Source organism: Oncorhynchus clarkii, chromosome 11, assembly GCF_045791955.1.
Source record: "Oncorhynchus clarkii lewisi isolate Uvic-CL-2024 chromosome 11, UVic_Ocla_1.0, whole genome shotgun sequence".
In the NCBI taxonomy this organism is placed as follows: Eukaryota; Metazoa; Chordata; class Actinopteri; order Salmoniformes; family Salmonidae; genus Oncorhynchus; species Oncorhynchus clarkii.
Genome location: NC_092157.1, coordinates 1,429,551 through 1,457,546, shown reverse-complemented (window position 1 = coordinate 1,457,546; position 27,996 = coordinate 1,429,551).

Genomic DNA, 27,996 nt, shown 5'->3' with positions numbered 1-27,996 from the left:
CAGTCCCTCTATCCTATCCTTTCCCCAGTCATCGAGGACCAGTCCCTCTATCCTTTCCTTTCCCCAGTCATCGAGGACCAGTCCCCCTATCCTATCCTTTCCCCAGTCAGAGGACCAGTCCCCCTATCCTATGCTTTCCCCAGTCATCGAGGACCAGTCCCCCTATTCTATCCTTTCCCCAGTCATCGAGGACCAGTCCCCCTATCCTATCCTTTCCCCAGTCAGAGGACCAGTCCCTCTATCCTATCCTTTCCCCAGTCATCGAGGACCAGTCCCTCTATCCTATCCTTTCCCCAGTCATCAAGGACCAGTCCCTCTATCCTATCCTTTCCCCAGTCATCAAGGACCAGTCCCTCTATCCTATCCTTTCCCCAGTCATCGAGGACCAGACCCTCTATCCTATCCTTTCCCCAGTCATCGAGGACCAGTCCCCCTATCCTATGCTTTCCCCAGTCATCGAGGACCAGTCCCCCTATTCTATCCTTTCCCCAGTCATCGAGGACCAGTCCCTCTATCCTATCCTTTCCCCAGTCATCGAGGACCAGTCCCTCTATCCTTTCCTTTCCCCAGTCATCGAGGACCAGTCCCCCTATCCTATCCTTTCCCCAGTCAGAGGACCAGTCCCCCTATCCTATGCTTTCCCCAGTCATCGAGGACCAGTCCCCCTATTCTATCCTTTCCCCAGTCATCGAGGACCAGTCCCCCTATCCTATCCTTTCCCCAGTCAGAGGACCAGTCCCTCTATCCTATCCTTTCCCCAGTCATCGAGGACCAGTCCCTCTATCCTATCCTTTCCCCAGTCATCAAGGACCAGTCACTCTATCCTATCCTTTCCCCAGTCATCAAGGACCAGTCCCTCTATCCTATCCTTTCCCCAGTCATCGAGGACCAGTCCCTCTATCCTATCCTTTCCCCTGTCATCGAGGACCAGTCCCCCTATCCTATGCTTTCCCCAGTCATCGAGGACCAGTCCCCCTATTCTATTCTTTCCCCAGTCATCGAGGACCAGTCCCCCTATCCTATCCTTTCCCCAGTCATCGAGGACCAGTCCCACTATTCTATCCTTTCCCCAGTCATCGAGGACCAGTCCCTCTATCCTATCCTTTCCCCAGTCATCGAGGACCAGTCCCCCTATCCTATCCTTTCCCCAGTCAGAGGACCAGTCCCCCTATCCTATGCTTTCCCCAGTCATCGAGGACCAGTCCCCCTATTCTATCCTTTCCCCAGTCATTGAGGACCAGTCCCCCTATCCTATCCTTTCCCCAGTCAGAGGACCAGTCCCTCTATCCTATCCTTTCCCCAGTCATCGAGGACCAGTCCCTCTATCCTATCCTTTCCCCAGTCATCAAGGACCAGTCCCTCTATCCTATCCTTTCCCCAGTCATCAAGGACCAGTCCCTCTATCCTATCCTTTCCACAGTCATCGAGGACCAGTCCCTCTATCCTATCCTTTCCCCTGTCATCGAGGACCAGTCCCCCTATCCTATGCTTTCCCCAGTCATCGAGGACCAGTCCCCCTATTCTATTCTTTCCCCAGTCATCGAGGACCAGTCCCCCTATCCTATCCTTTCCCCAGTCATCGAGGACCAGTCCCTCTATTCTATCCTTTCCCCAGTCATCGAGGACCAGTCCCCCTATCCTATCCTTTCTCCAGTCATCGAGGACCAGTCCCTCTATCCTATCCTTTCCCCAGTCATCGAGGACCAGTCCCTCTATCCTATCCTTTCCCCAGTCATCGAGGACCAGTCCCTCTATCCTATCCTTTCCCCAGTAATCGAGGACCAGTCCCTCTATCCTATCCTTTCCCCAGTCATCGAGGACCAGTCCCCCTATCCTATGCTTTCCCCAGTCATCGAGGACCAGTCCCCCTATTCTATCCTTTCCCCAGTCATCAAGGACCAGTCCCCCTATCCTATCCTTTCCCCAGTCATCGAGGACCAGTCCCTCTATTCTATCCTTTCCCCAGTCATCGAGGACCAGTCCCCCTATCCTATCCTTTCTCCAGTCATCGAGGACCAGTCCCTCTATCCTATCCTTTCCCCAGTCATCGAGGACCAGTCCCTCTATCCTATCCTTTCCCCAGTCATCGAGGACCAGTCCCTCTATCCTTTCCTTTCCCCAGTCATCGAGGACCAGTCCCCCTATCCTATCCTTTCCCCAGTCAGAGGACCAGTCCCCCTATCCTATGCTTTCCCCAGTCATCGAGGACCAGTCCCCCTATTCTATCCTTTCCCCAGTCATCGAGGACCAGTCCCCCTATCCTATCCTTTCCCCAGTCAGAGGACCAGTCCCTCTATCCTATCCTTTCCCCAGTCATCGAGGACCAGTCCCTCTATCCTATCCTTTCCCCAGTCATCAAGGACCAGTCCCTCTATCCTATCCTTTCCCCAGTCATCAAGGACCAGTCCCTCTATCCTATCCTTTCCCCAGTCATCGAGGACCAGACCCTCTATCCTATCCTTTCCCCAGTCATCGAGGACCAGTCCCCCTATCCTATGCTTTCCCCAGTCATCGAGGACCAGTCCCCCTATTCTATCCTTTCCCCAGTCATCGAGGACCAGTCCCTCTATCCTATCCTTTCCCCAGTCATCGAGGACCAGTCCCTCTATCCTTTCCTTTCCCCAGTCATCGAGGACCAGTCCCCCTATCCTATCCTTTCCCCAGTCAGAGGACCAGTCCCCCTATCCTATGCTTTCCCCAGTCATCGAGGACCAGTCCCCCTATTCTATCCTTTCCCCAGTCATCGAGGACCAGTCCCCCTATCCTATCCTTTCCCCAGTCAGAGGACCAGTCCCTCTATCCTATCCTTTCCCCAGTCATCGAGGACCAGTCCCTCTATCCTATCCTTTCCCCAGTCATCAAGGACCAGTCACTCTATCCTATCCTTTCCCCAGTCATCAAGGACCAGTCCCTCTATCCTATCCTTTCCCCAGTCATCGAGGACCAGTCCCTCTATCCTATCCTTTCCCCTGTCATCGAGGACCAGTCCCCCTATCCTATGCTTTCCCCAGTCATCGAGGACCAGTCCCCCTATGCTATTCTTTCCCCAGTCATCGAGGACCAGTCCCCCTATCCTATCCTTTCCCCAGTCATCGAGGACCAGTCCCTCTATTCTATCCTTTCCCCAGTCATCGAGGACCAGTCCCCCTATCCTATCCTTTCTCCAGTCATCGAGGACCAGTCCCTCTATCCTATCCTTTCCCCAGTCATCGAGGACCAGTCCCTCTATCCTATCCTTTCCCCAGTCATCGAGGACCAGTCCCTCTATCCTATCCTTTCCCCAGTAATCGAGGACCAGTCCCTCTATCCTATCCTTTCCCCAGTCATCGAGGACCAGTCCCCCTATCCTATCCTTTCCCCAGTCAGAGGACCAGTCCCCCTATCCTATGCTTTCCCCAGTCATCGAGGACCATTCCCCCTATTCTATCCTTTCCCCAGTCATCGAGGACCAGTCCCCCTATCCTATCCTTTCCCCAGTCATCGAGGACCAGTCCCTCTATCCTATCCTTTCCCCAGTCAACGAGGACCAGTCCCTCTATCCTATCCTTTCCCCAGTCATCGAGGACCAGTCCCTCTATCCTATCCTTTCCCCAGTCATCGAGGACCAGTCCCTCTATCCAATCTTTTCTCCAGTCATCGAGGAACAGTCCCTCTATCCTATCCTTTCTCCAGTCATCGAGGACCAGTCCCTCTATCCTATCGTTTCCCCAGTCATCGAGGACCAGTCCCTCTATCCTATTCTTTCCCCAGTCATCGAGGACAAGTCCCTCTATCCTATCCTTTCCCCAGTCATCGAGGACCAGTCCCTCTATCCTATCCTTTCCCCAGTCATCGAGGACCAGTCCCTCTATCCTATCCTTTCCCCAGTCATCGAAGACCATTCCCCCTATCCTATGCTTTCCCCAGTCATCGAGGACCAGTCCCTCTATCCTATCCTTTCCCCAGTCATTGAGGACCAGTCCCTCTATTCTATCCTTTCCCCAGTCATCGAGGACCATTCCCCCTATCCTATCCTTTCTCCAGTCATCGAGGACCAGTCCCTCTATCCTATCCTTTCCCCAGTCATCGAGGACCAGTCCCTCTATCCTTTCCTTTCCCCAGTCATCGAGGACCAGTCCCCCTATCCTATCCTTTCCCCAGTCAGAGGACCAGTCCCCCTATCCTATGCTTTCCCCAGTCATCGAGGACCAGTCCCCCTATTCTATCCTTTCCCCAGTCATCGAGGACCAGTCCCCCTATCCTATCCTTTCCCCAGTCAGAGGACCAGTCCCTCTATCCTATCCTTTCCCCAGTCATCGAGGACCTGTCCCTCTATCCTATCCTTTCCCCAGTCATCAAGGACCAGTCCCTCTATCCTATCCTTTCCCCAGTCATCAAGGACCAGTCCCTCTATCCTATGCTTTCCCCAGTCATCGAGGACCAGTCCCCCTATTCTATCCTTTCCCCAGTCATCGAGGACCAGTCCCTCTATCCTATCCTTTCCCCAGTCATCGAGGACCTGTCCCTCTATCCTTTCCTTTCCCCAGTCATCGAGGACCAGTCCCCCTATCCTATCCTTTCCCCAGTCAGAGGACCAGTCCCCCTATCCTATGCTTTCCCCAGTCATCGAGGACCAGTCCCCCTATTCTATCCTTTCCCCAGTCATCGAGGACCAGTCCCCCTATCCTATTCTTTCCCCAGTCAGAGGACCAGTCCCTCTATCCTATCCTTTCCCCAGTCATCGAGGACCAGTCCCTCTATCCTATCCTTTCCCCAGTCATCAAGGACCAGTCCCTCTATCCTATCCTTTCCCCAGTCATCAAGGACCAGTCCCTCTATCCTATCCTTTCCCCTGTCATCGAGGACCAGTCCCCCTATCCTATGCTTTCCCCAGTCATCGAGGACCAGTCCCCCTATTCTATTCTTTCCCCAGTCATCGAGGACCAGTCCCCCTATCCTATCCTTTCCCCATTCATCGAGGACCAGTCCCTCTATTCTATCCTTTCCCCAGTCATCGAGGACCAGTCCCCCTATCCTATCCTTTCTCCAGTCATCGAGGACCAGTCCCTCTATCCTATCCTTTCCCCAGTCATCGAGGACCAGTCCCTCTATTCTATCCCATAGAATATCCCAGTCCCCCTATCCTATCCTTTCCCCAGTCATAGAGGACCAGTCCCTCTATCCTAGACTTTCCCCAGTCATCGAGGACCAGTCCCTCTATCCTATCCTTTCCCCAGTCATCGAGGACCAGTCCCCCTATCCTATCCTTTCCCCAGTCAGAGAACCAGTCCCCCTATCCTATCCTTTCCCCAGTCATCGAGGACCAGTCCCCCTATCCTATCCCCAGTCATCGAGGACCAGTCCCTCTGTCCTTTCCCCAGTCATCGAGGGCCAGTCCCCTATCCTATCCTTTCCCCAGTCATCAAGGACCAGTCCCTCTATCCTAGACTTTCCCCAGTCATCGAGGACCAGTCCCTCTATCCTATCCTTTCCCCAGTCATTGAGGACCAGTCCCCCTATCCTATCCTTTCCCCAGTCATCGAGGACCAGTCCCCCTATCCTATCCTTTCCCCAGTCAGAGAACCAGTCCCCCTATCCTATCCTTTCCCCAGTCATAGAGGACCAGTCCCTCTATCCTAGACTTTCCCCAGTCATCGAGGACCAGTCCCTCTATCCTATTCTTTCCCCAGTCATTGAGGACCAGTCCCCCTATCCTATCCTTTCCCCAGTCATCGAGGACCAGTCCCCCTATCCTATCCTTTCCCCAGTCAGAGAACCAGTCCCCCTATCCTATCCTTTCCCCAGTCATCGAGGACCAGTCCCCCTATCATATCCCCAGTCATCGAGGACCAGTCCCCCTATCCTATCCTTTCCCCAGTCATCGAGGTCCTGTCCCCCTATCCTATCCCCAGTCATCGAGGACCAGTACCCCTATCCTATCCTTTCCCCAGTCATCGAGGACCAGTCCCTCTATCCTATCCACAGTCATCGAGGACCAGTCCCTCTATCCTATCCTTTCCCCAGTCATCGAGGACCAGTCCCTCTATCCTTTCCCCAGTCATCGAGGACCAGTCCCCCTATCCTGTCCTTTCCACAGTCATCGAGGACCAGTCCACCTATCCTATCCTTTCCCCAGTCATCGAGGACCAGTCCCCCTGTCCTATCCTTTCCCCAGTCATCGAGGACCAGTCCCTCTATCCTATCCTTTCCCCAGTCATCGAGGACCAGTCCCTATCCTATCCTTTCCCCAGTCATCGAGGACCAATCCCTCTATCCTATGGTTTCCCCAGTCATCGAGGACCAGTCCCCTTATCCTATCCTTTCCCCAGTCAGAGGACCAGTCCCTCTATCCTATCCTTTCCCCAGTCATCGAGGACCAGTCCCTCTATCCTATCCTTTCAACAGTCATCAAGGACCAGTCCCTCTATCCTATCCTTTCCCTAGTCATCGAGGACCAGTCCCTCTATCCTATGGTTTCCCCAGTCATCGAGGACCAGTCCCCCTATCCTATCCTTTCCCCAGTCAGAGGACCAGTCCCTCTATCCTATCATTTCCCCAGTCATCAAGGACCAGTCCCTCTATCCTATCCTTTCCCCAGTCATCGAGGACCAGTCCCTCTATCCTATCCTTTCCCCAGTCATCAAGGACCAGTCCCCCTATCCTATGCTTTCCCCAGGCATCGAGGACCAGTCCCTCTATCATATCCTTTCCCCAGTCATCAAGGACCAGTCCCTCTATCCTATCCTTTCCCCAGTCATCGAGGACCAGTCCCTCTATCCTATCCTTTCCCCAGTCATCGAGGACCAGTCCCCCTATCCTATGCTTTCCCCAGTCATCGAGGACCAGTCCCCCTATTCTATCCTTTCCCCAGTCATCGAGGACCAGTCCCCCTATCCTATCCTTTCCCCAGTCAGAGGACCAGTCACCCTATCCTATGCTTTCCCCAGTCATCGAGGACCAGTCCCCCTATTCTATCCTTTCCCCAGTCATCGAGGACCAGTCCCCCTATCCTATCCTTTCCCCAGTCATCGAGGACCAGTCCCTCTATCCTATCCTTTCCCCAGTCAACGAGGACCAGTCCCTCTATCCTATCCTTTCCCCAGTCATCGAGGACCAGTCCCTCTATCCTATCCTTTCCCCAGTCATTGACGACCAGTCCCTCTATCCAATCCTTTCTCCAGTCATCGAGGAACAGTCCATCTATCCTATCCTTTCTCCAGTCATCGAGGACCAGTCCCTCTATCCTATCCTTTCCCCAGTCATCGAGGACCAGTCCCTCTATCCTATTCTTTCCCCAGTCATCGAGGACAAGTCCCTCTATCCTATCCTTTCCCCAGTCATCGAGGACCAGTCCCTCTATCCTATCCTTTCCCCAGTCATCGAGGACCAGTCCCTCTATCCTATCCTTTCCCCAGTCATCGAGGACCAGTCCCCCTATCCTATCCTTTCCCCAGTCATCGAGGGCCAGTCCCTCTATCCTATCCTTTCCCCAGTCAACGAGGACCAGTCCCTCTATCCTATCCTTTCCCCAGTCATCGAGGACCAGTCCCCCTATCCTATCCTTTCTCCAGTCATCGAGGACCAGTCCCTCTATCCTATCCTTTCCCCAGTCATCGAGGACCAGTCCCTCTATCCTATCCTTTCCCCAGTCATCTAGGACCAGTCCCTCTATCCTATCCTTTCCCCAGTCATCGAGGACCAGTCCCTCTATCCTATCCTTTCCCCAGTCATCGAGGACCAGTCCCTCTATCCTATCCTTTCCCCAGTCATCAAGGACCAGTCCCCCTATCCTATGCTTTCCCCAGTCATCGAGGACCAGTCCCTCTATTCTATCCTTTCCCCAGTCATCGAGGACCAGTCCCTCTATCCTATCCTTTCCCCAGTCATCGAGGACCAGTCCCTCTGTCCTTTCCCCAGTCATCGAGGGCCATTCCCCTATCCTATCCTTTCCCCAGTCATAGAGGACCAGTCCCTCTATCCTAGACTTTCCCCAGTCATCGAGGACCAGTCCCCCTATCCTATGCTTTCCCCAGTCATCGAGGACCAGTCCCCCTATTCTATCCTTTCCCCAGTCATCGAGGACCAGTCCCCCTATCCTATCCTTTCCCCAGTCAGAGGACCAGTCCCTCTATCCTATCCTTTCCCCAGTCATCGAGGACCAGTCCCTCTATCCTATCCTTTCCCCAGTCATCAAGGACCAGTCCCTCTATCCTATCCTTTCCCCAGTCATCAAGGACCAGTCCCTCTATCCTATCCTTTCCCCTGTCATCGAGGACCAGTCCCCCTATCCTATGCTTTCCCCAGTCATCGAGGACCAGTCCCCCTATTCTATTCTTTCCCCAGTCATCGAGGACCAGTCCCCCTATCCTATCCTTTCCCCAGTCATCGAGGACCAGTCCCTCTATTCTATCCTTTCCCCAGTCATCGAGGACCAGTCCCCCTATCCTATCCTTTCTCCAGTCATCGAGGACCAGTCCCTCTATCCTATCCTTTCCCCAGTCATCGAGGACCAGTCCCTCTATCCTATCCTTTCCCCAGTCATCGAGGACCAGTCCCTCTATCCTATCCTTTCCCCAGTAATCGAGGACCAGTCCCTCTATCCTATCCTTTCCCCAGTCATCGAGGACCAGTCCCCCTATCCTATCCTTTCCCCAGTCAGAGGACCAGTCCCCCTATCCTATGCTTTCCCCAGTCATCGAGGACCAGTCCCCCTATTCTATCCTTTCCCCAGTCATCGAGGACCAGTCCCCCTATCCTATCCTTTCCCCAGTCATCGAGGACCAGTCCCTCTATCCTATCCTTTCCCCAGTCAACGAGGACCAGTCCCTCTATCCTATCCTTTCCCCAGTCATCGAGGACCAGTCCCTCTATCCTATCCTTTCCCCAGTCATCGAGGACCAGTCCCTCTATCCAATCTTTTCTCCAGTCATCGAGGAACAGTCCCTCTATCCTATCCTTTCTCCAGTCATCGAGGACCAGTCCCTCTATCCTATCCTTTCCCCAGTCATCGAGGACCAGTCCCTCTATCCTATTCTTTCCCCAGTCATCGAGGACAAGTCCCTCTATCCTATCCTTTCCCCAGTCATCGAGGACCAGTCCCTCTATCCTATCCTTTCCCCAGTCATCGAGGACCAGTCCCTCTATCCTATCCTTTCCCCAGTCATCGAAGACCATTCCCCCTATCCTATGCTTTCCCCAGTCATCGAGGACCAGTCCCTCTATCCTATCCTTTCCCCAGTCATCGAGGACCAGTCCCTCTATTCTATCCTTTCCCCAGTCATCGAGGACCAGTCCCCCTATCCTATCCTTTCTCCAGTCATCGAGGACCAGTCCCTCTATCCTATCCTTTCCCCAGTCATCGAGGACCAGTCCCTCTATCCTATCCTTTCCCCATTCATCAAGGACCAGTCCCTCTATCCTATCCTTTCCCCAGTCATCGAGGACAAGTCCCTCTATACTATCCTTTCCCCAGTCATCGAGGACCAGTCCCTCTATCCTATCCTTTCACCAGTCATTGAGGACCAGTCCCTCTATCCTATCCTTTCCCCAGTCATCGAGGACCAGTCCCTCTATTCTATCCTTTCCCCAGTCATAGAGGACCAGTCCCCCTATCCTATCCTTTCTCCAGTCATCGAGGACCAGTCCCTCTATCCTATCCTTTCCCCAGTCATCGAGGACCAGTCCCCCTATCCTATGCTTTCCCCAGTCATCGAGGACCAGTCCCTCTATCCTATCCTTTCCCCAGTCATCGAGGACCAGTCCCCCTATCCTATCCTTTCCGCAGTCATCGAGGACCAGTCCCCCTATCCTATCCTTTCCCCAGTCATCGAGGACCAGTCCCTCTATCCTATCCTTTCCCCAGTCATCGAGGACCAGTCCCTCTATCCTATCCTTTCCCCAGTCATCGAGGACCAGTCCATCTGTCCTTTCCCCAGTCATCGAGGACCAGTCCCCCTATCCTATCCTTTCCCCAGTCATAGAGGACCAGTCCCTCTATCCTAGACTTTCCCCAGTCATCGAGGACCAGTCCCTCTATCCTATCCTTTCCCCAGTCATTGAGGACCAGTCCCCCTATCCTATCCTTTCCCCAGTCATCGAGGACCAGTCCCCCTATCCTATCCTTTCCCCAGTCAGAGAACCAGTCCCCCTATCCTATCCTTTCCCCAGTCATCGAGGACCAGTCCCCCTATCCTATCCCCAGTCATCGAGGACCAGTCCCCCTATCCTATCCTTTCCCCAGTCATAGAGGACCAGTCCCTCTATCCTAGACTTTCCCCAGTCATCGAGGACCAGTCCCTCTATCCTATCCTTTCCCCAGTCATTGAGGACCAGTCCCCCTATCCTATCCTTTCCCCAGTCATCGAGGACCAGTCCCCCTATCCTATCCTTTCCCCAGTCATCGAGGACCAGTCCCTCTATTCTATCCTTTCCCCAGTCATCGAGGACCAGTCCCTCTATCCTATCCTTTCCCCAGTCATCGAGGACCAGTCCCTCTATTCTATCCTTTCCCCAGTCATCGAGGACCAGTCCCCCTATCCTATCCTTTCTCCAGTCATCGAGGACCAGTCCCTCTATCCTATCCTTTCCCCAGTCATCGAGGACCAGTCCCTCTATCCTATCCTTTCCCCAGTCATCGAGGACCAGTCCCTCTATCCTATCCTTTCCCCAGTCATCGAGGACAAGTCCCTCTATACTATCCTTTCCCCAGTCATCGAGGACCAGTCCCTCTATCCTATCCTTTCCCCAGTCATCGAGGACCAGTCCCTCTATCCTATCCTTTCCCCAGTCATCAAGGACCAGTCCCTCTATCCTATCCTTTCCCCAGTCATCGAGGACCAGTCCCTCTATCCTATCCTTTCCCCAGTCATCGAGGACCAGTCAACCTATCCTATGCTTTCCCCAGTCATTGAGGACCAGTCCCTCTATCCTATCCTTTCCCCAGTCATCGAGGACCAGTCCCTCTATCCTATCCTTTCCCCAGTCATCGAGGACCAGTCAACCTATCCTATGCTTTCCCCAGTCATTGAGGACCAGTCCCTCTATCCTATCCTTTCCCCAGTCATCGAGGACCAGTCCCTCTATTCTATCCTTTCCCCAGTCATAGAGGACCAGTCCCCCTATCCTATCCTTTCTCCAGTCATCGAGGACCAGTCCCTCTATCCTATCCTTTCCCCAGTCATCAAGGACCAGTCCCTCTATCCTATCCTTTCCCCAGTCATCGAGGACCAGTCCCTCTATCCTATCCTTTCCCCAGTCATCGAGGACCAGTCAACCTATCCTATGCTTTCCCCAGTCATTGAGGACCAGTCCCTCTATCCTATCCTTTCCCCAGTCATCGAGGACCAGTCCCTCTATTCTATCCTTTCCCCAGTCATAGAGGACCAGTCCCCCTATCCTATCCTTTCTCCAGTCATCGAGGACCAGTCCCTCTATCCTATCCTTTCCCCAGTCATCGAGGACCAGTCCCCCTATCCTATGCTTTCCCCAGTCATCGAGGACCAGTCCCTCTATCCTATCCTTTCCCCAGTCATCGAGGACCAGTCCCCCTATCCTATCCTTTCCCCAGTCATCGAGGACCAGTCCCCCTATCCTATCCTTTCCCCAGTCATCGAGGACCAGTCCCTCTATCCTATCCTTTCCCCAGTCATCGAGGACCAGTCCCTCTATCCTATCCTTTCCCCAGTCATCGAGGACCAGTCCCTCTGTCCTTTCCCCAGTCATCGAGGACCAGTCCCCCTATCCTATCCTTTCCCCAGTCATAGAGGACCAGTCCCTCTATCCTAGACTTTCCCCAGTCATCGAGGACCAGTCCCTCTATCCTATCCTTTCCCCAGTCATTGAGGACCAGTCCCCCTATCCTATCCTTTCCCCAGTCATCGAGGACCAGTCCCCCTATCCTATCCTTTCCCCAGTCAGAGAACCAGTCCCCCTATCCTATCCTTTCCCCAGTCATCGAGGACCAGTCCCCCTATCCTATCCCCAGTCATCGAGGACCAGTCCCCCTATCCTATCCTTTCCCCAGTCATAGAGGACCAGTCCCTCTATCCTAGACTTTCCCCAGTCATCGAGGACCAGTCCCTCTATCCTATCCTTTCCCCAGTCATTGAGGACCAGTCCCCCTATCCTATCCTTTCCCCAGTCATCGAGGACCAGTCCCCCTATCCTATCCTTTCCCCAGTCATCGAGGACCAGTCCCTCTATTCTATCCTTTCCCCAGTCATCGAGGACCAGTCCCTCTATCCTATCCTTTCCCCAGTCATCGAGGACCAGTCCCTCTATTCTATCCTTTCCCCAGTCATCGAGGACCAGTCCCCCTATCCTATCCTTTCTCCAGTCATCGAGGACCAGTCCCTCTATCCTATCCTTTCCCCAGTCATCGAGGACCAGTCCCTCTATCCTATCCTTTCCCCAGTCATCGAGGACCAGTCCCTCTATCCTATCCTTTCCCCAGTCATCGAGGACAAGTCCCTCTATACTATCCTTTCCCCAGTCATCGAGGACCAGTCCCTCTATCCTATCCTTTCCCCAGTCATCGAGGACCAGTCCCTCTATCCTATCCTTTCCCCAGTCATCAAGGACCAGTCCCTCTATCCTATCCTTTCCCCAGTCATCGAGGACCAGTCCCTCTATCCTATCCTTTCCCCAGTCATCGAGGACCAGTCAACCTATCCTATGCTTTCCCCAGTCATTGAGGACCAGTCCCTCTATCCTATCCTTTCCCCAGTCATCGAGGACCAGTCCCTCTATCCTATCCTTTCCCCAGTCATCGAGGACCAGTCAACCTATCCTATGCTTTCCCCAGTCATTGAGGACCAGTCCCTCTATCCTATCCTTTCCCCAGTCATCGAGGACCAGTCCCTCTATTCTATCCTTTCCCCAGTCATAGAGGACCAGTCCCCCTATCCTATCCTTTCTCCAGTCATCGAGGACCAGTCCCTCTATCCTATCCTTTCCCCAGTCATCAAGGACCAGTCCCTCTATCCTATCCTTTCCCCAGTCATCGAGGACCAGTCCCTCTATCCTATCCTTTCCCCAGTCATCGAGGACCAGTCAACCTATCCTATGCTTTCCCCAGTCATTGAGGACCAGTCCCTCTATCCTATCCTTTCCCCAGTCATCGAGGACCAGTCCCTCTATTCTATCCTTTCCCCAGTCATAGAGGACCAGTCCCCCTATCCTATCCTTTCTCCAGTCATCGAGGACCAGTCCCTCTATCCTATCCTTTCCCCAGTCATCGAGGACCAGTCCCCCTATCCTATGCTTTCCCCAGTCATCGAGGACCAGTCCCTCTATCCTATCCTTTCCCCAGTCATCGAGGACCAGTCCCCCTATCCTATCCTTTCCCCAGTCATCGAGGACCAGTCCCCCTATCCTATCCTTTCCCCAGTCATCGAGGACCAGTCCCTCTATCCTATCCTTTCCCCAGTCATCGAGGACCAGTCCCTCTATCCTATCCTTTCCCCAGTCATCGAGGACCAGTCCCTCTGTCCTTTCCCCAGTCATCGAGGACCAGTCCCCCTATCCTATCCTTTCCCCAGTCATAGAGGACCAGTCCCTCTATCCTAGACTTTCCCCAGTCATCGAGGACCAGTCCCTCTATCCTATCCTTTCCCCAGTCATTGAGGACCAGTCCCCCTATCCTATCCTTTCCCCAGTCATCGAGGACCAGTCCCCCTATCCTATCCTTTCCCCAGTCAGAGAACCAGTCCCCCTATCCTATCCTTTCCCCAGTCATCGAGGACCAGTCCCCCTATCCTATCCCCAGTCATCGAGGACCAGTCCCCCTATCCTATCCTTTCCCCAGTCATAGAGGACCAGTCCCTCTATCCTAGACTTTCCCCAGTCATCGAGGACCAGTCCCTCTATCCTATCCTTTCCCCAGTCATTGAGGACCAGTCCCCCTATCCTATCCTTTCCCCAGTCATCGAGGACCAGTCCCCCTATCCTATCCTTTCCCCAGTCATCGAGGACCAGTCCCTCTATTCTATCCTTTCCCCAGTCATCGAGGACCAGTCCCCCTATCCTATCCTTTCTCCAGTCATCGAGGACCAGTCCCTCTATCCTAGACTTTCCCCAGTCATCGAGGACCAGTCCCTCTATCCTATCCTTTCCCCAGTCATTGAGGACCATTCCCCCTATCCTATGCTTTCCCCAGTCATCGAGGACCAGTCCCTCTATCCTATCCTTTCCCCAGTCATCGAGGACCAGTCCCTCTATTCTATCCTTTCCCCAGTCATCGAGGACCAGTCCCCCTATCCTATCCTTTCTCCAGTCATCGAGGACCAGTCCCTCTATCCTATCCTTTCCCCAGTCATCGAGGACCAGTCCCTCTATCCTATCCTTTCCCCAGTCATCGAGGACCAGTCCCTCTATCCTATCCTTTCCCCAGTCATCGAGGACAAGTCCCTCTATACTATCCTTTCCCCAGTCATCGAGGACCAGTCCCTCTATCCTATCCTTTCCCCAGTCATCGAGGACCAGTCCCTTTATCCTATCCTTTCCCCAGTCATCAAGGACCAGTCCCTCTATCCTATCCTTTCCCCAGTCATCGAGGACCAGTCCCTCTATCCTATCCTTTCCCCAGTCATCGAGGACCAGTCAACCTATCCTATGCTTTCCCCAGTCATTGAGGACCAGTCCCCCTATCCTATCCTTTCCCCAGTCATCGAGGACCAGTCCCCCTATCCTATCCTTTCCCCAGTCAGAGAACCAGTCCCCCTATCCTATCCTTTCCCCAGTAATCGAGGACCAGTCCCCCTATCCTATCCCCAGTCATCGAGGACCAGTCCCTCTGTCCTTTCCCCAGTCATCGAGGGCCAGTCCCCTATCCTATCCTTTCCCCAGTCATCGAAGACCATTCCCCCTATCCTATGCTTTCCCCAGTCATCGAGGACCAGTCCCTCTATCCTATCCTTTCCCCAGTCATCGAGGACCAGTCCCTCTATTCTATCCTTTCCCCAGTCATCGAGGACCAGTCCCCCTATCCTATCCTTTCTCCAGTCATCGAGGACCAGTCCCTCTATCCTATCCTTTCCCCAGTCATCGAGGACCAGTCCCTCTATCCTATCCTTTCCCCAGTCATCGAGGACCAGTCCCTCTATCCTATCCTTTCCCCAGTCATCGAGGACAAGTCCCTCTATACTATCCTTTCCCCAGTCATCGAGGACCAGTCCCTCTATCCTATCCTTTCCCCAGTCATCGAGGACCAGTCCCTCTATCCTATCCTTTCCCCAGTCATCAAGGACCAGTCCCTCTATCCTATCCTTTCCCCAGTCATCGAGGACCAGTCCCTCTATCCTATCCTTTCCCCAGTCATCGAGGACCAGTCAACCTATCCTATGCTTTCCCCAGTCATTGAGGACCAGTCCCTCTATCCTATCCTTTCCCCAGTCATCGAGGACCAGTCCCTCTATTCTATCCTTTCCCCAGTCATAGAGGACCAGTCCCCCTATCCTATCCTTTCTCCAGTCATCGAGGACCAGTCCCTCTATCCTATCCTTTCCCCAGTCATCGAGGACCAGTCCCCCTATCCTATGCTTTCCCCAGTCATCGAGGACCAGTCCCTCTATCCTATCCTTTCCCCAGTCATCGAGGACCAGTCCCCCTATCCTATCCTTTCCCCAGTCATCGAGGACCAGTCCCTCTATCCTATCCTTTCCCCAGTCATCGAGGACCAGTCCCTCTATCCTATCCTTTCCCCAGTCATCGAGGACCAGTCCCTCTGTCCTTTCCCCAGTCATCGAGGGCCAGTCCCCTATCCTATCCTTTCCCCAGTCATAGAGGACCAGTCCCTCTATCCTAGACTTTCCCCAGTCATCGAGGACCAGTCCCTCTATCCTATCCTTTCCCCAGTCATTGAGGACCAGTCCCCCTATCCTATCCTTTCCCCAGTCATCGAGGACCAGTCCCCCTATCCTATCCTTTCCCCAGTCAGAGAACCAGTCCCCCTATCCTATCCTTTCCCCAGTCATCGAGGACCAGTCCCCCTATCCTATCCCCAGTCATCGAGGACCAGTCCCCCTATCCTATCCTTTCCCCAGTCATCGAGGACCAGTCCCTCTATCCTATCCTTTCCCCAGTCATCGAGGACCAGTCCCCCTATCCTATCCTTTCCCCAGTCATCGAGGACCAGTCCCTCTATCCTATCCTTTCCCCAGTCATCGAGGACCAGTCCCTCTATCCTATCCTTTCCCCAGTCATTGAGGACCAGTCCCTCTATCCTATCCTTTCCCCAGTCAGAGATCTAGTCCCCCTATCCTATCCTTTCCCCAGTCATCGAGGACCAGTCCATCTATCCTTTCCCCAGTAATCAAGGACCAGTCCCTCTATCCTATCCTTTCCCCAGTCATCGAGGACCAGTACCCCTATCCTATCCTTTCCCCAGTCATCGAGGACCAGTCCCTCTATCCTATCCTTTCCCCAGTCATCGAGGACCAGTCCCTCTATCCTATCCTTTCCCCATTCATCGAGGACCAGTCCCCCTATCCTCTATCCTTTCCCCAGTCATCGAGGACCAGTCCCTCTATCCTATCCTTTCCCCAGTCATCGAGGACCAGTCCCTCTATCCTATCCTTTCCCCAGTCATCGAGGACCAGTCCCCCTATCCTATCCTTTCCCCAGTAATCGAGGACCAGTCCCTCTATCCTATCCTTTCCCCAGTCATCGAGGACCAGTACCCCTATCCTATCCTTTCACCAGTCATCGAGGACCAGTCCCTCTATCCTATCCTTTCCCCAGTCATCGAGGACCAGTACCCCTATCCTATCCTTTCCCCAGTCATCGAGGACCAGTCCCTCTATCCTATCCTTTCCTCAGTCATCGAGGACCAGTCACTCTATCCTATCCTTTCCCCAGTCATCGAGGACCAGTCCCCCTATCCTATCCTTTCCCCAGTCATCAAGGACCAGTCCCTCTATCCTATCCTTTCCCCAGTCAGAGAACCAGTCCCCCTATCCTATCCTTTCCCCAGTCATCGAGGACCAGTCGATCTATCCTTTCCCCAGTAATCGAGGACCAGTCCCTCTATCCTATCCTTTCCCCAGTCATCGAGGACCAGTACCCCTATCCTATCCTTTCCCCAGTCATCGAGGACCAGTCCCCCTATCCTATCCTTTCCCCAGTCATCGAGGACCAGTCCCTCTATCCTATCCTTTCCCCAGTCATCGAGGACCAGTCCCCCTATCCTATCCTTTCCCCAGTCATCGAGGACCAGTCCCTCTATCCTATCCTTTCCCCATCCATCGAGGACCAGTCCCTCTATCCTATCCTTTCCCCAGTCATCGAGGACCAGTCCCCCTATCCTATCCTTTCCCCAGTAATCGAGGACCAGTCCCTCTATCCTATCCTTTCCCCAGTCATCGAGGACTAGTACCCCTATCCTATCCTTTCCCCAGTCATCGAGGACCAGTCCCTCTATCCTATCTTTTCCCCAGTCATCGAGGACCAGTACCCCTATCCTATCCTTTCCCCAGTCATCGAGGACCAGTCCCTCTATCCTATCCTTTCCCCAGTCAGAGAACCAGTCCCCCTATCCTATCCTTTCCCCAGTCATCGAGGACCAGTCCATCTATCCTTTCCCCAGTAATCAAGGACCAGTCCCTCTATCCTATCCTTTCCCCAGTCATCGAGGACCAGTACCCCTATCCTATCCTTTCCCCAGTCATCGAGGACCAGTCCCTCTATCCTATCCTTTCCCCAGTCATCGAGGACCAGTCCCTCTATCCTATCCTTTCCCCATTCATCGAGGACCAGTCCCCCTATCCTATCCTTTCCCCAGTCATCGAGGACCAGTCCCTCTATCCTATCCTTTCCCCAGTCATCGAGGACCAGTCCCCCTATCCTATCCTTTCCCCAGTCATCGAGGACCAGTCCCTCTATCCTATCCTTTCCCCAGTCAGAGAACCAGTCCCCCTATCCTATCCTTTCCCCAGTCATCGAGGACCAGTCCATCTATCCTTTCCCCAGTAATCGAGGACCAGTCCCTCTATCCTATCCTTTCCCCAGTCATCGAGGACCAGTACCCCTATCCGATCCTTTCCCCAGTCATCGAGGACCAGTCCCCCTATCCTATCCTTTCCCCAGTCATCGAGGACTAGTACCCCTATCCTATCCTTTCCCCAGTCATCGAGGACCAGTCCCTCTATCCTATCCTTTCCCCAGTCATCGAGGACCAGTACCCCTATCCTATCCTTTCCCCAGTCATCGAGGACCAGTCCCTCTATCCCATCCTTTCCCCAGTCATCGAGGACCAGTACCCCTATCCTATCCTTTCCCCAGTCATCGAGGACCAGTCCCTCTAGCCTTTCCATCCTTTGGTGCTACACATTCAGCTTTGAATCAGCTGTGGAAATGTCAGTATTTAACTGGTTCTCTCAGTACTCTCAAACTGTTCTAATTTCATATAATTAATAATATTGCCTTCATCACAATTCCTCTTCTTTTGATAACCTGAAGGAAGGCTCTGTTCTCTCTGTCCCTATAACACATTGACCTCTGTCCTTTACATTAGACATAACATTCAAGTCATTTAGCAGAATCTCTTGTCCTCCATAGCGACTTACAGTTAGTGAATTCATATTGAGATAGCTAGGTGAGACAACTGGAGGGGCTGGTTCTCAGTTAGTGAATTCGTCTTAAGATAGCTAGGTGAGACAACTGGAGGGGCTGGTTCTCAGTTAGTGAATTTGTCTTAAGATAGCTAGGTGAGACAACTGGAGGGGCTGGTTCTCAGTTAGTGTATTCGTCTTAAGATAGCTAGGTGAGACAACTGGAGGGGCTGGTTCTCAGTTAGTGAATTCGTCTTAAGATAGCTAGGTGAGACAACTGGAGGGGCTGGTTCTCAGTTAGTGAATTTGTCTTAAGATAGCTAGGTGAGACAACTGGAGGGGCTGGTTCTCAGTTAGTGTATTCGTCTTAAGATAGCTAGGTGAGACAACTGGAGGGGCTGGTTCTCAGTTAGTGAATTCGTCTTAAGATAGCTAGGTGAGACAACTGGAGGGGCTGATGATGCCCACTGACCCCCCCCCCCCCCCCTCACCCCCTTAGTGATTCTCTGGTTCTCAGTTAGTGAATTCATCTTAAGATAGCTAGGTGAGACAACTGCATATCACAGTTGTATTGAAGTGATTTTTCATCGATAAAGTAGCTATCAGCAAGTCAGAGCTAGTATGGAAAAGAGCCATGTGAGGTACAGAGCAGGAGAGGTTGATTGCAGGTTAGCATCTCCTCATTGCTGGATGAGTAGAGTGTCTTTATGAGGTCATCTCTAATTGACAGACAGGACTTCATGATGATGAGTGACAGCTCCGGCTCTGCCCCTCCCCTACCTCTCTCGCCAGTCGTCGCCTTGTGGTTGCTATGGCAGAGGTGAGGGCAATTTAACCGTCAGCGCTCCACCGAGGGGGTGCCCTCTGTGTAAGTGGCTTCACCGTACAAAGCTGATGCCTGCCACTGCCGTCAGACGTGTTGTCATAGGCGACTCTCTAAAGCGGCGAATCGGCATGTTTAGGAGAGATGAATGTTGCAGAAGAGGAAGAGAAGAGAGATAGGGAAAGAGAGAGAGAAGGAAGAGAGAAAGAGAGAGAGAGAGAGAGAGAGAATGAAGAGAGAAAGAGAGAGAGAGAGAGAGAGAGAGAAGGAAGAGAGAAAGAGAGAGAGAGAAAGAGAGAGAGAGGGGGATGGGAGGAGAAGAATTACAAAAGGATAGAAGCCTGGAAAGTGAGATGAGGTTCCTGTATGTTGCTTACATCAGAACACACAGGAATATTGCCTAATCAGTCAAATCCTCTCTGTCTGACAACTCTGGTGGAGTGGCTGATGATGCCCACTGACCCCCCCCCCCCCCCCCCCACGGCTCAGCCCTGAGGGAGCCCCCCAAGTGAGACTTAGTGATTCTCTGGTTCCTCTTGACAGACGTCCTCAAAATTACCAGGGGTAGTTTTGCATACAGCGCAGTACCCCCAGCCCCAGCCATCTACCCGTCTAACAAGGTTACTCAGCCATCTACCCGTCTAACAGGGTTACTCAGCCATCTACCCGTCTAACAGGGTTACTCAGCCATCTACCCGTCTAACAGGGTTACTCAGCCATCTACCCGTCTAACAGGGTTACTCAGCCATCTACCCGTCTAACAGGGTTACTCAGCCATCTACCCGTCTAACAGGGTTACTCAGCCATCTACCCGTCTAACAGGGTTACTCAGCCATCTACCCGTCTAACAGGGTTACTCAGCCATCTACCCGTCTAACAGGGTTACTCAGCCATCTACCCGTCTAACAGGGTTACTCAGCCATCTACCCGTCTAACAGGGTTACTCAGCCATCTACCCGTCTAACAGGGTTACTCAGCCCGCAATTAAAAATGTTGAGGTGAAGCTGCAGACTGTGTGTTTCTGTAACAATGCAAGGGTGTTAAACTCAACGCGATCTTAATAGGATTTTCTACACAGATTATAGCCTTTATACTGCCCGAGCTGCTCTCTAGCTGTCCCAACAGGAGAGAATGTTTTAATCTGGGCGTGGATTAGACAAAACAGATGAAACAGGAGACAGTGTTTTAATCTGGACCTGGACAGATGAGGTTTGAAATGAGAAGACAAAGAATCAAACGTTTAAATCTGCTGTCAACACATTTGAGGTCATGTGGCATGTTGCTGGGTCGTCCAAAACGTATTTGTCTGAACACTTCGTCATCTGAGGTTTGATCTTTGGAAAAATAGATTGTAATGTTTTACAGAGCAGCTTGTATTTGAGTTATGTGGATACAATAATTACAATAATTTGTTTTTCTAGGGAAAGATACATTGGCTGAAATTTAGCCTATGTTGGAAAGTCAAGGTTTGACTAAAGGTTTGTGTACAACACATTAATATTGAGTTGTATTCCCCTTTTGCCCTCAGAACAGCCTCAGTTCGCCGGGGGGGCGTGGACTCTACAAGGTGTTGAAAGCGTTCCACAGGGATGCTGGCCCATGTTGACTGTACAAGGTGTTGAAAGCGTTCCACAGGGATGCTGGCCCATGCTGACTGTACAAGGTGTTGAAAGCGTTCCACAGGGATGCTGGCCCATGTTGACTCTACAAGGTGTTGAAAGCGTTCCACAGGGATGCTGGCCCATGTTGACTGTACAAGGTGTTGAAAGCGTTCCACAGGGATGCTGGCCCATGTTGACTCTACAAGGTGTTGAAAGCGTTCCACAGGGATGCTGGCCCATGTTGACTACAACGCTTCCCTCAGTTATATCAAGTTGGCTGGACGTCATTTGGGTGGTGGACCATTCTTGATAGACACAGGGAATTGTTGAGCGTGAAAAACACAGCTGTGTTGCAGTTCTTGACTCAAACCGGTGCACCTGGCATCTACTACCGTACCCTTCTGTAAAGCACTTAAATATTGTGTCTTGCCCGTTCACCATCAAAATGGCACACATACACAATCCATGTTTTAATGATCTCAAGGCTTAAAAATCCTTCTTTAAACCCGTCTCCTCCCCTTCATCTATACTGATTGACATCAATACGGGATCATAGCTTTCACCTGGATTCTCCTGGTCAGTCTGTCATGGAAAGAGCAGGTGTCCTTTAATGTTTTCTACACATGTATAGACTTAGGGCCACTCCCAGATCTACAAACTGTATGCTAATAACTAAAGGAAACATGAAGGCAGCATCAGGAAGTTCTCTCTGTAATCAAATCTGCAGACATCCCCTGATGACAGGTAATCAAGAGAGCCGTTTGGACAAATACAACTAACTATATTAAAGCTTGTATAAAACATGCACGATAGTATACTAATTATATTTTAATATATAATTATATTGGGGTTTAAAGGGTTAATTTAATCTATTAAGGATGAAGTCTCTTTTCCAAATGATCAGCTGTTTATTGGTTATGTTGGTGAGCTAGTATAGATTGGTGCCCGGAGCACTATTTAATAATGGTTGTGATGGGGAGAGGAAGGGGGAGAGGCTGACGAAGAGGGAGAGGAAGGGGGAGAGACCAAAGGAGATGAAGAAGAAGGGTGAGAGACTGACAGAGAGGCAGAAGAAGGGTGAGAGACCAACAAAGTGGGAGTGGAAGGAGGAGAGACCGACAAAGTGGGAGTGGAAGGAGGAGAGACCGACAGAGAGGGAGTGGAAGGAGGAGAGACCGACAGAGAGGGAGAGGAAAGGGGAGAGACCGACAGAGAGGGAGAGGAAAGGGGAGAGACCGACAGAGAGGGAGAGGAAAGGGGAGAGACCGACAGAGAGGGAGAGGAAAGGGGAGAGACCGACTGAGAGGGAGAGGAAAGGGGAGAGACCGACTGGGAGGGCGAGGAAGGCGAGAGACTGACGAAGAGGAAGAGGAAGGGGAGAGACTGACGAAGAGGGAGAGACTGACGAAGAGGGAGAGGAAGGGGGAGAGACCAACGGAGAGGAAGAGGAAGGGGGAGAGACTGACAAAGAGGAAGAGGAAGGGGAGAGACTGATGAAGAGGAAGGGGGAGAGGCCAACGGAGAGGGAGAGGATGGGGGAGACTGATGGAGAGGGAGAGGAAGAGGAAAGACTGATGGAGAGGGAGAGGAAGAGGAGCGACTGATAGAGAGGGAAAGGAAGAGGGGGAGACTGACAGAGAGAGAGAGGAAGAGGGGAGACTGATGGAGGGAGAGGAAGAGGGGAGACTGATAGAGAGGGAGAGGAAGGGGGAAGACCGACGGAGAGGGAGAGGGAGGGGGAGACTGATGGAGAAAGAGAGGTAGAGGAAGTGGGGGAGACAGACGTAGAGGGAGAGGAAGGGTCAGAGACCGACGAAGAGGGAGAGGAAGGGGGAGAGAGGTAGACTGATGGAGAGGGAGAGGAAGGGGGAGAGAGACGGAGAGGAAGGGGGAGAGAGGGAGACTGATGGAGAGGAAGAGGAAGGGGGAGAGACAGATGGAGAGGGAGAGGAAGGGGGATAAATCCTCGGAGAGGAAGGGGGAGAGACTGATTAAGAGGGAGAGGATGAGAGGGAGACTGATGGAGAGGGAGAGGAAGAAGGAGAGACAGACGGAGAGGGAGAGGAAGGGGGAGAGACTGAGTAAGAGGGTGAAGAAGGGGTTGACTGATGGAGAGGGAGAGGAAGAGGAGAGACTGATGGAGAGGGAGAGGAAGAGGAGCGACTGATAAAGAGGGAGAGGAAGAGGAGAGACTGATGGAGAGGGAGAGGAAGAGGAGCGACTGATAAAGAGGGAGAGGAAGTGAGGGAGACTGATGGAGAGGGATAGGAAGGGGGAAGACCGACGGAGAGGGAGGGGAAGACCGATGGAGAGGGAGAGGACGGGGGAAGACCGACGGAGAGGAAGGGGAAGACCGACGGAGAGGGAGAGGACAGGGAGAGACCAACGGAGAGGGAGAGGAAGTGGGGGAGACTTCTGGAAAAGGAGTAGGAGGGGAGACCGACGGAGAGGGAGAAGAAGAGGGAGACTTCTGGAAAAGGAGTAAGAGGGGAGACCGACGGAGAGGGAGAAGAAGGGGGAGACTTCTGGAAAAGGAGTAAGAGGGGAGACCGAAGGAGAGGGAGAAGAAGGGGTGGAGACTTCTGGAAAAGGAGTAGGAGGGGAGACCGACGGAGAGGGAGAAGAAGGGGGAGACTTCTGGAAAAGGAGTAGGAGGGGAGACCCGACAGAGAGGGAGAAGAAGGGGTGGAGACTGACAGAAAGGGAGAGGAGGGGGATAGAGGGAGAGGTAGGGGGATAGAGGGAGAGGAAGGGGGATATAGGGAGAGAAAGGGGAATAGAGGGAGGGGAAGGGGGGGTGACCGATAGAAAGGGAGAGGAAGTGGGATAGAGGGAGAGGAAGGGGGATAGAGGGAGAGGAAGGGGGATAGAGGGAGAGGAAGGGTGGGGGACCGATAGAAAGGGAGAGGAAGGGGGACAGAGGGAGAGGAAGGGGGATAGAGGGAGAGGAAGGGTGGGGGGCAGATAGAAAGGGAGAGGAAGGGGGATAGAGGGAGAGGAAGGGTGGGGGACCGATAGAAAGGGAGAGGAAGGGGGATAGAGGGAGAGGAAGGGTGGGGGACCGATAGAAAGGGAGAGGAAGGGTGGGGGACCGATAGAAAGGGAGAGGAAAGTTGGGGGACCGGTAGAAAGGGAGAGGAAGGGTGGGGGACAGATAGAAAGGGAGAGGAAGGGTGGGGGACCAATAGAAAGGGAGAGGAAGGGTGGGGGACTGATAGAAAGGGAGAAGAAGGGGGATAGAGGAAGAGGAACGGTGGGGGACAGATAGAAAGGGAGAGGAAGGGTGGAGGACCGGTAGAAAGGGAGAGGAAGGGGGATAGAGGGAGAGGAAGGGGGAGACCGATAGAAAGGGAGAGGAAGGGTGGGGGACAGATAGAAAGGGAGAGGAAGGGTGGGGGACCAATAGAAATGGAGAGGAAGGGTGGGGACTGTTAGAAAGGGAGAGGAAGGGGGATAGAGGAAGAGGAACGGTGGGGGACAGATAGAAAGGGAGAGGAAGGGTGATAGAGGGAGAGGAAGAGTGGGGGACCGATAGAAAGGGAGAGGAAGGGGGATAGAGGGAGAGGAAGGGTGGGGGACCGATAGAAAGCGAGAGGAAGGGGGATAGAGGGAGAGGAAGGGTGGGGGACCGATAGAAAGGGAGCGGAAGGGAGATAGAGGGAGAGGAAGGGTGGGGGACCGATAGAAACGGAGAGGAAGGGGGATAGAGGGAGAGGAAGAGTGGGGGACCGATAGAAAGGGAGAGGAAGGGGGATAGAGGGAGAGGAAGGGGGATAGAGGGAGAGAAAGGGGAATAGAGGGAGGGGAAGGGGTGGTGACCGATAGAAAGGGAGAGGAAGTGGGATAGAGGGAGAGGAAGGGGGATAGAGGGAGAGGAAGGGTGGGGGACCGATAGAAAGGGAGAGGAAGGGGGACAGAGGGAGAGGAAGGGGGATAGAGGGAGAGGAAGGTTGGGGGGCCGATAGAAAGGGAGAGGAAGGGGGATAGAGGGAGAGGAAGGGTGGGGGACCGATAGAAAGGGAGAGGAAGGGGGATAGAGGGAGAGGAAGGGTGGGGGACCGATAGAAAGGGAGAGGAAGGGTGGGGGACCGATAGAAAGGGAGAGGAAGGTTGGGGGACCGGTAGAAAGGGAGAGGAAGGGTGGGGGACCGATAGAAAGGGAGAGGAAGGGTGGAGGACCGGTAGAAAGGGAGAGGAAGGGGGATAGAGGGAGAGGAAGGGGGAGACCGATAGAAAGGGAGAGGAAGGGTGGGGGACAGATAGAAAGGGAGAGGAAGGGTGGGGGACCAATAGAAAGGGAGAGGAAGTGTGGGGGACTGATAGAAAGGGAGAGGAAGGGGGATAGAGGATGAGGAACGATGGGGGACAGATAGAAAGGGAGAGGAAGTGTGATAGAGGGAGAGGAAGAGTGGGGGACCGATAGAAAGGGAGAGGAAGGGGGATAGAGGGAGAGGAAGGGTGGGGGACCGATAGAAAGGGAGAGGAAGGGGGATAGAGGGAGAGGAAGGGTGGGGGACCGATAGAAAGGGAGAGGAAGGGGGATAGAGGGAGAGGAAGGGTGGGGGACCGATAGAAACGGAGAGGAAGGGGGATAGAGGGAGAGGAAGAGTGGGGGACCGATAGAAAGGGAGAGGAAGGGGGATAGAGTGAGAGGAAGGGTGGGGGACCGATAGAAAGGGAGAGGAAGGGGGATAGAGTACATGTATGTGTACATATACAGTACATACAGAGGGGGACACTACTACGTAGTGGGGCGGCAGGGTAGCCTAGTGGTTAGAGCGTTGGACTAGTTCAAATCCCCGAGCTGACAAGGTAAACATCTGTCATTCTGCCCCTGAACAGGCATTAAAACCCACTGTTCCTATGCCGTCATTGAAAATAAGAATTTGTTCTTAACTGACTTGCCTAGTAAAATAAAGGTTAAAAAAAATAAAAAACTACAAATATACAGTACATACAGAGGGGGAAACTACGACAGATATACAGTACATACAGAGGGGGAAACTACGACAGATATACAGTACATACAGAGGGGGACACTACGACAGATATACAGTACATACAGAGAGACAGAGGGGGACACTACTACAGATATACAGTACATACAGAGGGGGACACTACTACAGATATACAGTACATACACAGAGGGGGACACTACGACAAATATACAGTACGTACAGAGGGACAGAGGGGGACTCTACTACAGATATACAGTACATACAGAGGGGGACACTACGACAGATATACAGTACATACAGAGAGACAGAGGGGGACACTACGACAGATATACAGTACATACGGAGGGGGACACTACTACAGATATACAGTACATACAGAGGGGGACACTACTACAGATATACAGTACATACAGAGACACAGAGGGGGAAACTACGACAAATATACAGTACGTAGAGAGGGACAGAGGGGGACTCTACTACAGATATACAGTACATACAGAGGGGGACACTACGACAGATATACAGTACATACAGAGAGACAGAGGGGGACACTATGCCAGATATACAGTACATACAGGGAGACAGAGGGGGACACAATGACAGATATACAGTACATACAGGACATACAGAGGGGGACACTACTACAGATATACAGTACATACAGAGGGGGACACTACTACAGATATACAGTACATACAGAGAGACAGAGGGAGATACTAGGACAGATATACAGTACATACAGAGGGGGACACTAATACAGATATACAGTACATACAGCGGGGGACACTACTACAGATTTACAGTACATACAGAGAGACAGAGGGAGACACTAGGACAGATATACAGTACATAAGGAGGGGGACACTACTACAGATATACAGTACATACAGAGAGACAGAGGGTGACTACTACAGATATACAGTACATAAAGAGGGGGACACTACTACAGATATACAGTACATACAGAGAGACAGAGGGAGACACTAGGACAGATATACAGTACATACAGAGGGGGACACTACTACAGATATACAGTACATACAGAGGGGGACACTACTACAGATATACAGTACATACAGAGAGACAGAGGGAGACACTAGGACAGATATACAGTACATAAAATGGGGGACACTACTACAGATATACAATACATACAGAGAGACAGAGGGAGACACGAGGACAGATATACAGTACATACAGAGGGGGACACTACTACAGAGATTCAGTACATACAGAGGGGGACACTACTACAGATATACAGTACATACAGAGAGGGGGACACTACTACAGATATACAGTACATACAGAGACACAGAGGGGGACACTAAAACAGATATACAGTACATACAGAGGGGGACACTTCTACAGATATACAGTACATACAGAGGGGGACACTACTACAGATATACAGGAGATACAGAGGGGGAGAGGGGGACACTACAACAGATATACAGTACATACAGATGGGGACACTACTACAGATATACAGTACATACAGAGGGGGATACTACTACAGATATACAGTACATACAGTTGGGGACACTACTACAGATATACAGTACATACAGAGAGACAGAGGGAGACACTAGGACAGATATACAGTACATAAAATGGGGGACACTACTACAGATATACAATACATACAGAGAGGACAGAGGGAGACACTAGGACAGATATACAGTACATACAGAGGGGGACACTACTACAGAGATTCAGTACATACAGAGGGGGACACTACTACAGATATACAGTACATACAGAGAGGGGGACACTACTACAGATATACAGTACATACAGAGACACAGAGGGGGACACTAAAACAGATATACAGTACATACAGTGGGGGACACTTCTACAGATATACAGTACATACAGAGGGGGACACTACTACAGATATACAGGAGATACAGAGGGGGAGAGGGGGACACTACAACAGATATACAGTACATACAGATGGGGACACTACTACAGATATACAGTACATACAGAGGGGGATACTACTACAGATATACAGTACATACAGAGAGACAGAGGGGGACACTACTACAGATATACAGTACACAGAGAGGGGGACACTACTACAGATATAC